The sequence below is a fragment of the Equus caballus genome, chromosome 26 (genome assembly GCF_041296265.1).
Source record: "Equus caballus isolate H_3958 breed thoroughbred chromosome 26, TB-T2T, whole genome shotgun sequence".
Lineage (NCBI taxonomy): Eukaryota > Metazoa > Chordata > Mammalia > Perissodactyla > Equidae > Equus > Equus caballus.
This window is the reverse complement of record NC_091709.1, coordinates 26,379,507-26,393,583: the sequence shown is the minus strand read 5'-3', so window position 1 is coordinate 26,393,583 and position 14,077 is coordinate 26,379,507. Positions and strand designations below refer to the sequence as shown.

The window sequence follows — 14,077 nt, the reverse complement described above, 5'->3', positions numbered from 1 at the left end:
AACCGCTGTCCCTCAGCCTGAAGTTTAAGGACTTCCATAAGGCGTCACCTTTCTTTATAAGCACACTTTACAACTTATATACCATTAATTAGGATTTCAATTAATTTGAATGACTTGTGCTGTCATGAACACCCTGTACTTTCCTTAAGCATCCTTTACAGACCTGTCTCAAATCTTTCTCCTTTTATCTCTTCCATATTTCGATGGCAAGACTCTACCATCATTCTTTTAAATTTTGGCCAAAATATCAATGCATATTCAAAACAGTTCCTGACTGACTATGTTGTATAATTATTATATATGTATAAATTATTTATAATTACTAATTCTTTGAATTCTGTGCTTTTCTTGGGACACATTGCTTTTTCTAGTCTTCTTGGAACTTTAGAATTTGTCCTATAGGGTGATACTGTAGTTGACCAAATGTGAGAACATTTTTATGGTATTTCATATGAAAGTCACCTGGACTAGTACCTACGACAGAACCATTATATTCTAATATTATTATAAAGCAAATTAAGTAATAGTGAAATTTACATGCAGTTGAGCAAAGGAAATGTAATTCTTCAGCTATTATTTACTATGGGTTAAAAACTTGCATTGAATATCTTTATTAGAATGTGACAAGATACCTTATTAACGACGCAAAGCAAATTCTTCATTTTTCCATTCAGAAAAAATATTATTCTTTCACAATTTTGAAAGGCGTATTTACCTCCCTTAAAAACTAAACAGGTCCTCTTGTGAATACCTGTTGTAAATGATAAGGTTTTTGATTTGTGAAAAACTATTGATATATATAAAATTAGCATGTTATTAGTAAAAATGTTGGTATTTAGAAGTTATTATCAATGTATCTTATATTATTAACAGAAATTCTGGAAGAATAGAATTTCTCTGGGAAGGTGTGTGATTCCCTGGGAAATTACAAGCCAGTTGCAGACTTGGCATTGGTTCTGTAATAATGCGCACTATGCATTTATCTCAAATACTTACAGTAGAAGACCAGTCATTCTTTCTCATATCTGACATTCCAAAGGACAGCTCTCTTTGTGCTACCAAAACACATTACACATTTCTGAAAGAAAATTCATTTATATCTTGGCTTTGATTCACCACATACTGAAGATTCATTTAAGACATCTGATACTTGATTGAGACAGGTTAATGGGCATATTAGCTGTCCATCTAGTATTTTCATGTTCTCTCATTGCATTAAGTAAGATGTTAAGAAAGTAAAGTGTCTGACTACGTTATTATTCCAATTCTTTGCAGAAAGGCACTCTCTGAAATTTTATTTGATGTTATATCCTTTGCTTTTTCAGAAGGTCAGTTTAAGAACTGCTTATTTAAATAGTATTTTGATATTTTTATAAAATTATTTATAGTTTACTGTCCTTTCAATAATCCCTTCATCAAATATCTATGCGATAACTATCTTCTTGAATTTAATTTCAACATAGATGTTTTTGTCAATTTTAATTGTTGGACACTTAAAATTATATAATGTATCATGTCTATAGGTTATTTTCGTGACCTTATCTGACTAGACATTTATTGCTAAATTTAGACTGCAGTACACAACACCTCTGAGGTGGCCAGTATTCCCTATCATGCTTCTTCCTTATATTCATGTTTGGAACCTTTTGAAGTCATTGACCTCTTCAGCCTTTTGAGAGAATCGTGGATCATGTCACTTAGTTCCTAAGCAGTTGTTTTCTGTGCAATTATTCTATAATATGCATCCAGGCACTAAGTATACATTCTGTGCAAAATAGAATAATTTCTATCCTTAGTCAAATTAAAGTTGGACAAAGAAGACTGATGTAAGTTTTTAAACATAATACAAATAAATTGAAAGGTACCATGTAGGAACATCATAGCTTCATTTGGGAGGTGAGTCAATGGGGGGGGGGGGGGTAGTCAGAGGTATGTTCCTGGATAAAACAAAATATGAATTGAAATCTGAAAATGGTGAAAGGGGGGTGGTGTTTGTAGAGAGAATTCCAGTCCTATGTCACCAGAAGGCACATGAAAGAACTGAGAGAAGTCAGTAGGTGCATAGAAGAGAGGGCACGTGAGATCTTCCAATGTTGGGTAGGTAAAGAGATAGTGCACGCAGAACCCAAGGCAAATGCAGACACATAAAAAATTTGCATTTCACCATTACGTATTCTGTTTGCTTTACTTGTAATGAGATTAAATCTGCACTGAATGTAAATTAAACTCAACTTCAAATACTTAAAGGTAGCATGAAGGCGTAACTGATAAATACGTAAACAAGAAAACAGATGCTCTCCAAAGGTTATTGGAGTTAATTTACCCAAACTTCTCAATACTGTGTTAATATTGTGTTAAGTGTATTTGTTGATTGTTAATTCCTGCAAAGCATATTAAACAGAAAGGTTCTTGTCTCTCTTTATAAGATTCATATACTTACTCTTAGCATTAATTTCTCTTTCCTCTGGGCTTGATTCCAGCCTCCTAATTTTCTTCCTATTTTGATTTCATGAACTGAACTTTTGTACAATTACCCTTCCTCCTAGCAGTGTAAATTGGTGTAATAAAGAGTAATATGTGCAATAAAACTTGTTAACTCACGTAGATTCATCATTAGTTTCTAGTGCCCTTGCTTCTCTTTGCATATAGAGTCAATAATTTATTCAACAAACAGGAATTGCATATAACAATGATAATGCCAACACAAATAATAAGAGGTAGACACCATTCTAAATGTTTTACACTTTTAGTACACTTAATACCCATAAACCTGATATGAGATTGGATCTAATAATATGCCCATTTTAAAGATGACTAAATTAAGGTACAGAAGCATTAATTAACTTTCCCAGGTTCCACACAGCTTATAAATGATAGCAGTTGGACATCTAGGCTGTCTTGTCTTGGATTTCATGTTCTAAATTATTTTTCTTATACGATTCAACCATAGCTATGTGGTTGAACTACATATGTACCACTGCTGGTGACAGGCACTATGCTGGGCTCTGATGACAGAAAAATGGATAAGAAAGGGAAAGGCCTTAGTCTCATAGGTGAAAAGTCTTAGGAAAACATGACAAATCATCACACAAGCTGGTATAGATGAAATCAGGAAGAACATCTAATACAGTCTACAAAGGTAAGGAAAAATTTCTTGCAGGTACTTCTGTCTAAAGTGAGACCTGAAGGATAAGTAATAATGATAAGCAAGGCACCAGACTGGCTATGCAGGGCCCACTGCAAAATGAAATGTGGGGCCTCCTCTTCAAAAATTATTATACATTTCAAGACAACCATAGCAGTATATTAAACCAAACACAGGGGCCTTCTGGGCCATCAGGCTCCATGCAGTCGTGTACATCACATACCCATGAAGTCAGCCCTGACCAGGCAAAAAGGAGGAAAAGTTAGGAAGGAAATGGGAACTACATATGCCTGGACTAGAGGGGAAAACAGCATGTTCAAAGAGTTGGAAGAAGCTCACTGGAGCTGGCATACCCAATATAAGGTGAAGAGGGAGGTATGAGAGATGAAGTGACTGGGAAGACAGACAAGACTGCCACAAAGAGCCTCACAAGTCAAGGAAAGACCAATAAGAACGTGAAAAGATGCTCGACATCACTAACCATCATGAAAACGCAAATCAAAACCATAATACCACTTCACACCCTCTGGGATGGATACCATCAAAAAGACAGATAATAACAAGTGTTGGTAGAGATGTGGATAAATTGGAACCCTTATACATTGCTGGTGAGAACATGAAATGGTGCAGATGCTTTGGATAAAAACTTGACAGTTACTCAAAATGTTAAACACAGAGTTACTATATGACTCAGGAATTACACTCCCAAGAGAATTAAAGATATGTGTCCACAAAAAACTTGTAGATGAATGTTCATAGCAGCATCATTCATAAAGTTGAAGAGTGAAAGCAACAGAAACGTCCATATATTGCATCTACTGATGCATGGATAAACAAAATGTGGTGTATCCATACAATGGAATACCATTTGGCAATAAAAAGAAATGAAGTCCTTACCCAGGCTACAACATGAATGAACCTTGAAAACACTATGTTAAGTGAAAAATCTAGTCACAAAGGCCACACATTGAATGATTCCATTTATATGAAATTTCCAGAATAGGCAAATCTATAGATATAAAAAGTACATTGGTGGTTGCCTAAGGCTGGCAGGGGGATGGGAGGTGGTGACGAAGAGATTGGGGAGTGATGGCCAAGAGGGGCAGGATTTCTTTTCAGGGTGATGTAAATGTTCTAAATTTGATAGTCCTGATGATAGCACAACTCTGTGAATATACTAAAAGACATTTAATTGTACTCTTTAGTAGGTGAATTGCACGCTATACAAAATACAGGCAAATAAAACTTAAAAATTAAAGTCCAGGGAAGGAATGTGGGTGTTCCATAAGCAAGTGGAAAAGGAAATGAGAGGTTTCAGGCCAAGGAGTAAGATGAATGCATTTGCTGTTTCAAAGGATCACTCAGGCTTCAAGGTGAAGAATGAGTTTGAAACAGGGAAAGGAGATCAACTGGAAACATACTTCACTGGTACTGTGCTGGGAAAAGGTGGTGGTGGCAGAGATGGTAGTGGACAGAGGTGAGTGGATTCTAGAAACACACTGAGGACTAATCAACAGTGTCCAGTGAATGGTTGGATGGGAGGTAGTGATGAAAGAAAGGAGGAAAAGAATATTTCCAGCTTTCTGTCGCAGATCTCTGGATGGGAAATGTTACGTATCATTAGTAGATTGTTGTATTCATATAAAATTATACATATGTATGCATATATTTGTATTTTACTATAACTACCCATATTTTAATAACCTGCATGCATTTTATTCCATATTACATATTTAGTACTTTAAAACTGACATTTAAAATTAAGATGCTATAATAATAAAGTCAAAAGTAGAACAAAACTTTCAGAGATTTATATTTTTTAAAATATTAGTTAGGTGGGTTCCAACTGACAATTGTCATGATGCTGTTTTTCAGAATGTGACCTAAATATTTTATATTCTTGCCTGGTGTACTGCCTACTTTAGCAGAGCGTAATAGTTAAGATCACAGACAGCAGAACCAGACTGGATAAGTTTACATCTTGGCTGTGCCACCCACAAGCTTTGCGACCAGGGGCTAACTGCTTAACTTAGCTATACCTCAGTTTCCCTCTCTGTGTAATGGGTGTAAGACTACAGTCTTCATAGTATTGCTACGCATATTAAATGACTGATTAATTGTAACGAACTTAGTGTCCATTAAGAACTAGATAAATAATTGGCACAAGATTCCTGACATCCAGATCTAAGTGATAAATACATGCATTTATACATCGATATAGGCATTCTACATATATTCTATCTCAAAGGGAAATAATAACTTTTACCCTCTTCTTAATCAACAGTGCATTATTGCTGCTAGACTTTTCTCATGATCCCACGAACCGCATCACAATTATTTATACTATTTTGTCCATGAAAAATATGTTATATTTTAGCAAAGGGCAAAATTAAAATTAGGACAAGAACTACTATAGGAGAGCAAAATTACTACTGATAAACAACAACAAAAAAATTCACATACAAATGATTCAATTATGAAATAATGAAATATATATTTTATTTCATCCAAAATACTGCCAATGAAATCCTAGATATTGAATTTGTCTGTAATTGTCTTGACATTTGTGAATGGATTGGATGTATCCTTGACCCAGCTTTTCATCAGAATGACTATCCCTGCTCCAGTGCCATGACATTGGTGTCAAAGGCCAGTTTTGTAGGCTTTACATAGACATGAGCTCTGTGTTACCATTCAACGGTTTTAAATTTGTAGGATTCTAATGATTATGCATCACAGATCCAAAATTTATATTAGTAAAAGCCACATAAAGCAGCCTGACCCCATGTCTACGATTGCACTGCTGATATCACTGCTATTTATTATGGTTATTCATATTGAAGCTGAGTGGTAGATTCACGGGGTTTCATAATATTATTCTCATCTTTGTCTTTGTTTTAAAATTACGTCTTTCATTTTATCATGGAATTGTTTAAACAGCATACCCAAGATGGAATGTATTTCTTTATACTGTTCCCTGAATTGTTAGGACATATAGAGCAAATCAGAACCCAAGTTCAAGTCTAGAGCATGCTGCTGCAGCCTACTTACAAACACATAAGTTTTTGAATTGAAAGCCACTGAGATTTTATGCTTTTATTTTGCAGAGTTATCACAGTACAAGTTGACATACACAGCACATAATGTTTGTTGCTTTTGCACACATCTGCTTAGAATTGCATAAGTTGATGCAGGCTCAGTGCTAAGTACAAGATAAATGTATTTGACATGTGATAAAAGTACATGATAAATGTTGTTATAATCAGTGATGTTAGTTAGTAACCAGTGTGTAAACAATTATGGTAATTTAGTTCATATTATAGACAAATTAAAGATTTTTTTAAAAGCAAGAAACACAATACCCAATAAGAAGTAGCAAAATAATGTTATAGGAAATGCGTAAAAAATACCTGACATACAGTATGTATTCAACAAATTTTAACTATAGTCATTATTCTTTTCCTTTACTATATCTTCATATAAATCCCTGCAAGATGTTCTATAAGGGAAAAAATACAGTATGAAGAAATGCAAAATATTTGGGGATCGTTCTTTGCTCTCTCTAATAGGACAAATAAGGACTCGTTCTGAGCCTTCTTTGGCCAACACTTACTCAGAACATGAAAAAGACACAGGACTTCTCAAAGAATTTATTAGTCTCTTTCTTGTCTGAGTTTCATGCGGATAGGTTATGGTGTTCAGTCTTTGATTTCACTAATCTTTTCTTCTGCAGTGTCTAAACTGCTACTAATCCCATCCAACGTTTTTTACTTCAGACATTTTTTAATCTCTAGAATTTTGACTTAATCTGCTTTATATCTTCCATGTCTCTCCTTATTATGCTCATCACTTTTATATCTTGTAGTACATATACAGTGTGTGTAAAAAAATACATATGATAATGTTCCTATCTACTAACATCTATATCTTTACTGGATCTGTTTCTATTGGTTGATTTGTTTTTCCTTATTATGGGTTATATTTTCATGGACCTCACATACCTCATCATTTTTTACTGATGCCATACATTATGAATTATACATTTTGAGTGCTGTATTCTTTGTATTCCTTTAAATATATTTGGTCTCTTCTCTGAGACACTGTTAAATTACTTAAAAACAATTTTATTCTTCTGAGGCTTTTAAACTTTGTTAGGGGAGTTGGAGTAATCTTTAGCTTAGAGATAATTTTGCCATACTACCAAAGTAACATTCCTCAGCATTCCAGTGGTTCTTTCTATGGCCTTGGATAGGTTCCAGTCAATTTCAGAAGTGAATGCAAAAATCCACATAGTAAACTAATTCTAGTGTTTTGTACATAGTTTAAGCTCTTAACTACCTTTGGACTTTATAATTGAAGGACTAGTGGTCTGCAATTTATCCATAGTTTACCTAAAGAATTCAACAATTAACCTAAACATACTCCTAGCTAATACCCATAAAAAATCAACACTCTATCATGTAGACTTCACTTTGGAAGTCAAGGACTTTCTTAACAAACTCAAAAGTAATTGAAAACTGCAATCAGTACATCAAAGATTTCTGATAGTTTTCACTACACTTATGACTTACAGCATGCAGTTAGTGTTCTAGATGGGTAAAGTACACACACCATTGAAAAGCTAGCAATGCCCAAGCATTGATGGAGGAAATGTGAAATCTTACTTGATTGAAATTCATTGATCTTAATAGTAGGATATGAGGAAAAAGACAGAGGTAATAGGTACTGGAAGAGTGGTCTATCAGTAGAGTCATGCAGGTGTTAGAAGGGATTTCCAAATGATGTGAGAAGGTATCAGAAGCTTCTGAACAAAGAGATATTATCTGGCTTATTCCAAATAGACTAATCTAGATATTTAATGAAAATATTGAGGGGGGCAAAAGTGGATGCATCGATACCACTTTAAAAGTTATTGTAATAAACTAGGCAGGTATTATGATGGCTTGGAACAGAGCAGTAACCAGTGACTGTTGAGAAATGATCAAATTTTGAATATATTTAAAATAAGGTCAACAAGATTTGCTAAAATTGCAGGTGGGTATAATAATAGACAAGAACCAAAGATAACTCCAAGAATTTTAGCTTATATAACTGTAGGAAAGAGCCATCATTTAATGAGATTGGGAGGACTGAGGGAGAAGCAAAAGTGGAGGTAATGTACCTAGTTGGACTGGATATTTTCACTTTGAGATATTTATTTTATATCCAAATGGAGCTGTCTGATAGACCACTGGCTAGAGAAGACTAGGGCTCAGTGGAAATGACCATGTTTGAAATTTGGAGTTGATGAATCCAGTTGAATTTAATTAAAGCCATTGGACTAGATAATATCACCAAGGGAATAAGTGCAGTTAGAGAGGGAATACAAGTTCGGATCCCAAGTTAGGGCCTTCGATCATTTAGAGGTCAATTAGCAGACAAAGACTGATCAAAGGAGGTTGAAATGAGTGAAAAGAGTGGTAAGAGAAAAACCAAGAAAGAACATACTTTAAGTCAAAGAATATGCTTCAAGCAGAGGAGATTATTTAATTGGGTCAGTGCTGCTGCTGGCAGAAAAAATGTGAAGACTGATAATTTATCATTAAGTTTAAGAAAGTGAAAGTTATTGGTAAACTTGCAAGATAGTTTCAGTGGAGTGATGTGGTCAAACCTGGCTGGGTTATTTATAAAATTTAAGCTGAGGGTTAAAAGAAGTGAACAAGATGGATGGTTTGGGCCAGGGGAAACATGGTAGGATCTCCAAATATTAGGATTATATATTTTTATATATTTGATAGAGTATAAATACATTTTTGTTATAAGTAGATGTGCTATTAAATGTGCATCCAAGAATGAAAGACTTAGAATGTTGGACAAGAACTTTTGCGGATTACAAAACAATAGCATTTGATGTTGCTCCAAGATGGAGAACATGACAAAACAACATGATAGCCAAGAAAGAATCTCATCTAAGGGTTTTTTATTTTCCTCAGTAAACACAACTATTCAATAGATGGCTGAACAGAGTTATTATTGAAGATCTTTAATATATTTTATTTAAATTTATTATCTGTTAATCCATGAATCAAGAGCAATGAAGTCTTCATAATAACTATGCTAACATAATTTTCACTAAGATATATTCAACTTTACTCTTTAATTATTGTGTAACTAAGATCCTTTTATGTACTTGCTTTTGTTCCATGCTTAAGCTTGACAATAGAATGCATTAAATGTATGATTTTTCTGCAAGTTGTTTATCAGAATGTTTACAGAAATATTTTCAAGATATGCTGTGTCTATTTGTATAGCAATTCATTCAAATTTATTTCGTCTTGAATTTAGTTAACATTATCCACTAAAATATCACATAAATCATTCAAAGTTACATTTACCAGAAAATTTATTATGCCTATTAACAATCATTGATATCTTATATTTCTTTATAGCTATATGATTTTATATTTACCTCAGCGGTAGTAATAGATTTCTTCATAAGAAGAAGTAAATACCTACTGAAGTCTGTATGTAGGATATGGTATTTACAAGGAACAAAATATATTTTCTGCTACAAAGCCATACAAAAATCACTTTCAGTATGTAAATAACATTTTCCTGCAAAATAATTACGGTAAAATTGTGAACTATTATAATATAATCTTACACACCTGATGACAGTTTCAAGTGGAAATTCCTATAATAAATTTAAAAATAATATTTCATTAATAAATGATGTTTTTAAAAGGAACTATGATGTTTTTATTTTTTAAATATTTCCTGGAATGTTGTCAAAAATAGTTTTTAAAAGTACATGTTGAACTTATGACTAGACTTCTTTGATTATTGTTATTCAAGCTGTGGGCTGGAACAGAAATTTCAGAGAGCTGTAAATGATTGAAAAGCCCCCTCTCAGCAGGCTCAGAAGCATCCAGGAAGATTTCCAACATGTCTAATTATATTCTACCTCCTACATCAGATGGGGAATAGAAGTATCCATTTTGCCTGTTGCCCAGCAGGAACCTATAATATTCCTCTCAGAGTACTAGTATGAAAAAATGCATTAGGTAGACCTTAAAAATGTCATTCAAAATCAAAATCCTTCAGAAAAGCCCATTATCTCTGGAAAGAAAAAAACTACAGACATTAAAACCTACAGGTGCCAGGAATATGTTCTTTAGCATTCTTCTCTACAAGCACAAATTGACTTTTTTTGCAAATGTAAAGATATTACCAAGTAATCTTAGCTTTTCTTATAATTGAGTTATATGGAAAAGCTATACAGAAGAAGGCAATTGCAAAGACACTGCCTCACTATACTAAGTTATTAGAAAATCATAAATTGAAAAATTAGTAAATATCTGAATTTAAAAGGGCTTCGCATCGGAACAAAAACTGTGTCTTAAAACGTATGATTATCTACTGAGTCAATAGAGAGATTTATTGAATAAGCAAATGTTAGTGCTTGAAGGGGATTAATTTTATAAATGATGGAACTGTAGGTCCAAAAATATGTCAATTGATCTGATATCATAATGCAGGTAAATTGCAAATCCAGGGATTGAAACAATCAGTATTACAACTGCCACATAATATTAATTCATTAAGCTCTAATTTATATGAACAGGAAATACAAAGCTAACATGATTAGGAATCCATGGGTTATATAAACAAATTTCTTTCATATATCTTACTCTATGTATAGCTATATTAGATATCAAGATCATACTAAGTTCTCTGAAAAATATTTTGTGTACTGGGGCCCGCTTGGTGGTGCAGCAAAGTTCTCACATTGTGCTCCCGGTGCCCGGGGTTCACTGGTTGGGATCCCGGGTGTGGACCTATGCACCACTTGTCAAGCCATACTGTGGCAGGCAACCCACATATAAAGTAGAGGAAGATGGGCACAGATGTTAGCTCAGGGCCAGTCTTTCTCAGCAAAAAGAGAAGGATTGGCAGCAGATGTTACCTCAGGGCTAATCTTCCTCAAAAGAAAAAAAAATTGTGTCTGTTATATGTATTGGTGCATATTTGTGTGTATGTGTGTGGGTGGGTTTGTGATAGAGAATTCTCAATGACAGAGAATTTCTATAGGGCATACACACAAGAACTATTTCTGGGGATTTTCAAAATATAGCTCTTTAGTCCCTATCAAAGATTTTCTGGATAAGAATATCTAGGAGCAAGGCTCAGTAAACTCTGGGAGTGAGGCTCAGTCATCTTCCAGGGAGTAAGGCTCAGTCATGTATATGTGTATACAGCTCCTTATGTGATTCTGATGTACAACGTTGGTTCAGTACCACCAATCCCCCACCCCCAAATATTAACTCAAAGATTTAATTTTATAGCAAGACAGAATATTAGGGTAACAAAAATTGTTCGAGATCCTCCAATACAACATGACATCAAGTGAAATGATTTTCTTTTAGTCACTGACGATCTTGCTAATTATGCTAGAAAAATTCAAGAGACTGGACATTTTCTCATTTGGAATTTAACACATTCCATTATCTATAATCCTTGATTCTTGGAAAGTCTGCGCATTTCTGTAACTTTCGCTTTTTTTTTGCACTATCGCCCACAGTAAGCAATATGTCTAGTTCAACTGTACATATGACTATCTTTAAAATATTTAAACAAACGTATTATTACTATTCCTTCAATTATTTACTAAAATATTTCATTGATTCCATTTATTTTTTTTACATTATAGTTCTGTCTTTGATCTTTGTTCCTTTTTTTTTTTCATTGTTGTTGTTTTATTGGTCTTAGAATCAGGAACTAAGAATTGCCCACAATTGCATCCCAGAACACAACTTCTGGGTTTGGTAAAGAGGTGTAAATAAAATTCCTCATAAAAGTAATAAAAACACAGCTGTAAAAAATTTGCCCAGAAGTATAACTATTTCTGGTAGATATATATATAGAAGCATAACTTCTATCTTACAAAGATAGATAGAAAATACTTATATACTGTCCCTCATTCTTAAAAGCAATGCTATAAACATGCCATCGTATTTTAGTTTTTCATTTCATTTCACTGGAGCTTTATAATAAAGTGCAGATATTCAAAACTCCCATAGTTTCTTTTTTAAATCAATAATAGTGGATTTGTTGGCATCATTTTGTAATTTCTATTTAAAGTGGGAAAGGACATTAGAAATCTTAAATTGTCCCCTATAATATAAAGGTGCTGCCAATTATGGCATTACACAATATTTTAAGTTTATTTTTTTTTAATCAGACTCTAAGTAATTTTCATCAGCCTGGAGCAAATTGAGAGGAGATATTCTGAGGAGAGTAGACATACTTTCCAACATGCACCAGTGCAGAGGCCTGTCGGAAGATCAAGTTGAACTGGCTCAGTGATAACACAGTAGAATATGCCAAAGCTATATCTGTAGCCTATAAAAGTCCACTTACATATTGAAAATTTATATTTTGAATATGAAAATTGTATATTCATGAAAAAAAGATTGCTGGTTTTAAATATGGTTTGATTCCATCCCCTCCTAAATTGTATGCAGCATGAAACAGGAAACTCTCATTTCCTGCTGTATTCTTCCTGCATAAAATAGTACATGCAAACGTAACAGCCCTCAATAATATTGGTTGATAGTTATTAAATGAACGAGGGCAAACGATAAAGGAAAAATTAGGCACATAAATTCCTATCACTTTAAAGGTTATTTTACTGCTTACATTTTATAAAATTTATCTTTCAAGAGCTCTTATTTGCTTTAAAATGAAAAAAAGACAGGAAACACAAAAAGCCTAATGTAATGTTCATAGTTTACATATGAAAAAGATCTAAGAATTTTCAGTGGAGATTTTCATGTGATGTGAAAAATTCATTTCATTCTCTTCAGCCTTTCATTAAAAGTGGTTTTAAAGAAATTATTTTTAAAACATGGTTTCCTTAGGTCCAGAACCATATATACACAATAAAGAATAATATCCTAGAGCATGAAGCAATAATATAATAATGAGGGCAATAGTATAATAACGGATATTTATAGGCTGAGATATTTAAATTGTTATAAAATTTAAAACATAATATTCTGTTCAGGTAGTTGTATCAAAGAACTATCTGTCTTTATTATTGCTAGAAAACCCTTTGGACTTGATATTTTTGTCTACAAGAACATTTTAAGTATTATTCATATCATAGTACCTAAATTGATGGAGAAAAACGCTTACCATTTCTATACAGTTAAGATAGTTGTACTTTGGTCCAACTACTACTTCTGTATGTAAGTGTAAAACTAAGTGTTATACTATTCATAGTTTGTATTAAAATTTTTTAAAAAATCTTAAATTTCAGTTTAAATACATCTATTTATTTGAAGTAACAGAAAGCAAAATGGACTTAAATTCCAAAAATTAATGTTGCCTCAGTAAGATTGTTTTCTGACACAGAAAGAGACATTTTTTAATGAATGTAAAAGAACAAAAAGTCTCATTATTTTGACCATAAAGTTTTGCGTTGATCTAAACTCAGACCAGCATTTCATATTTTACTTCAGCAAAAATAGGAAAGAAACTGGTTTTGAAGTTAAACATTTTGTTTTACTGATTGAGTTTACCGGCATCATTTTGAAACAACCATTTGGTATCAAGGATTGAAATTAAATGAGTTTCTCTTACTATGATTTGTGAACTCTTTATCCATTAATTAATAACACAACATATTTATTTCCTGTAGTGAAGTGCTTGGCTCCCTAAATAGGAGGATGGAGAATGGGTTCTGTTCTAATTGAAATATCTTTACATGTGCTCCACTCCCCAAAATTTCCTAGCTTAACTTTGTTCCACTCCCCAAAATTTCCTAGCTTAACTTTGTGTCATGTTAATTCAAAGTATGTTTAACACAAATGTAGTGTTTTAAAAGTATGGTCTGTGTATCAGTGAAGGTGTACCTGCTGAGTTTAGGTATTACTTTGAAAACCAATTTTT

General features: G+C 33.3%; 1 protein-coding gene and 1 long non-coding RNA gene across 3 annotated transcripts in view; one reads left to right on the top strand and one right to left on the bottom strand.

Moving 5' to 3' along the window:
- NCAM2 (neural cell adhesion molecule 2) overlaps positions 1-14,077 on the bottom strand; it is a 490,396-nt gene that overhangs the window by 147,300 nt on the left and 329,019 nt on the right. The window lies entirely within an intron of this gene.
- Positions 1-14,077, top strand: part of LOC111770762 (uncharacterized) — a 32,784-nt gene that overhangs the window by 13,605 nt on the left and 5,102 nt on the right. The window lies entirely within an intron of this gene.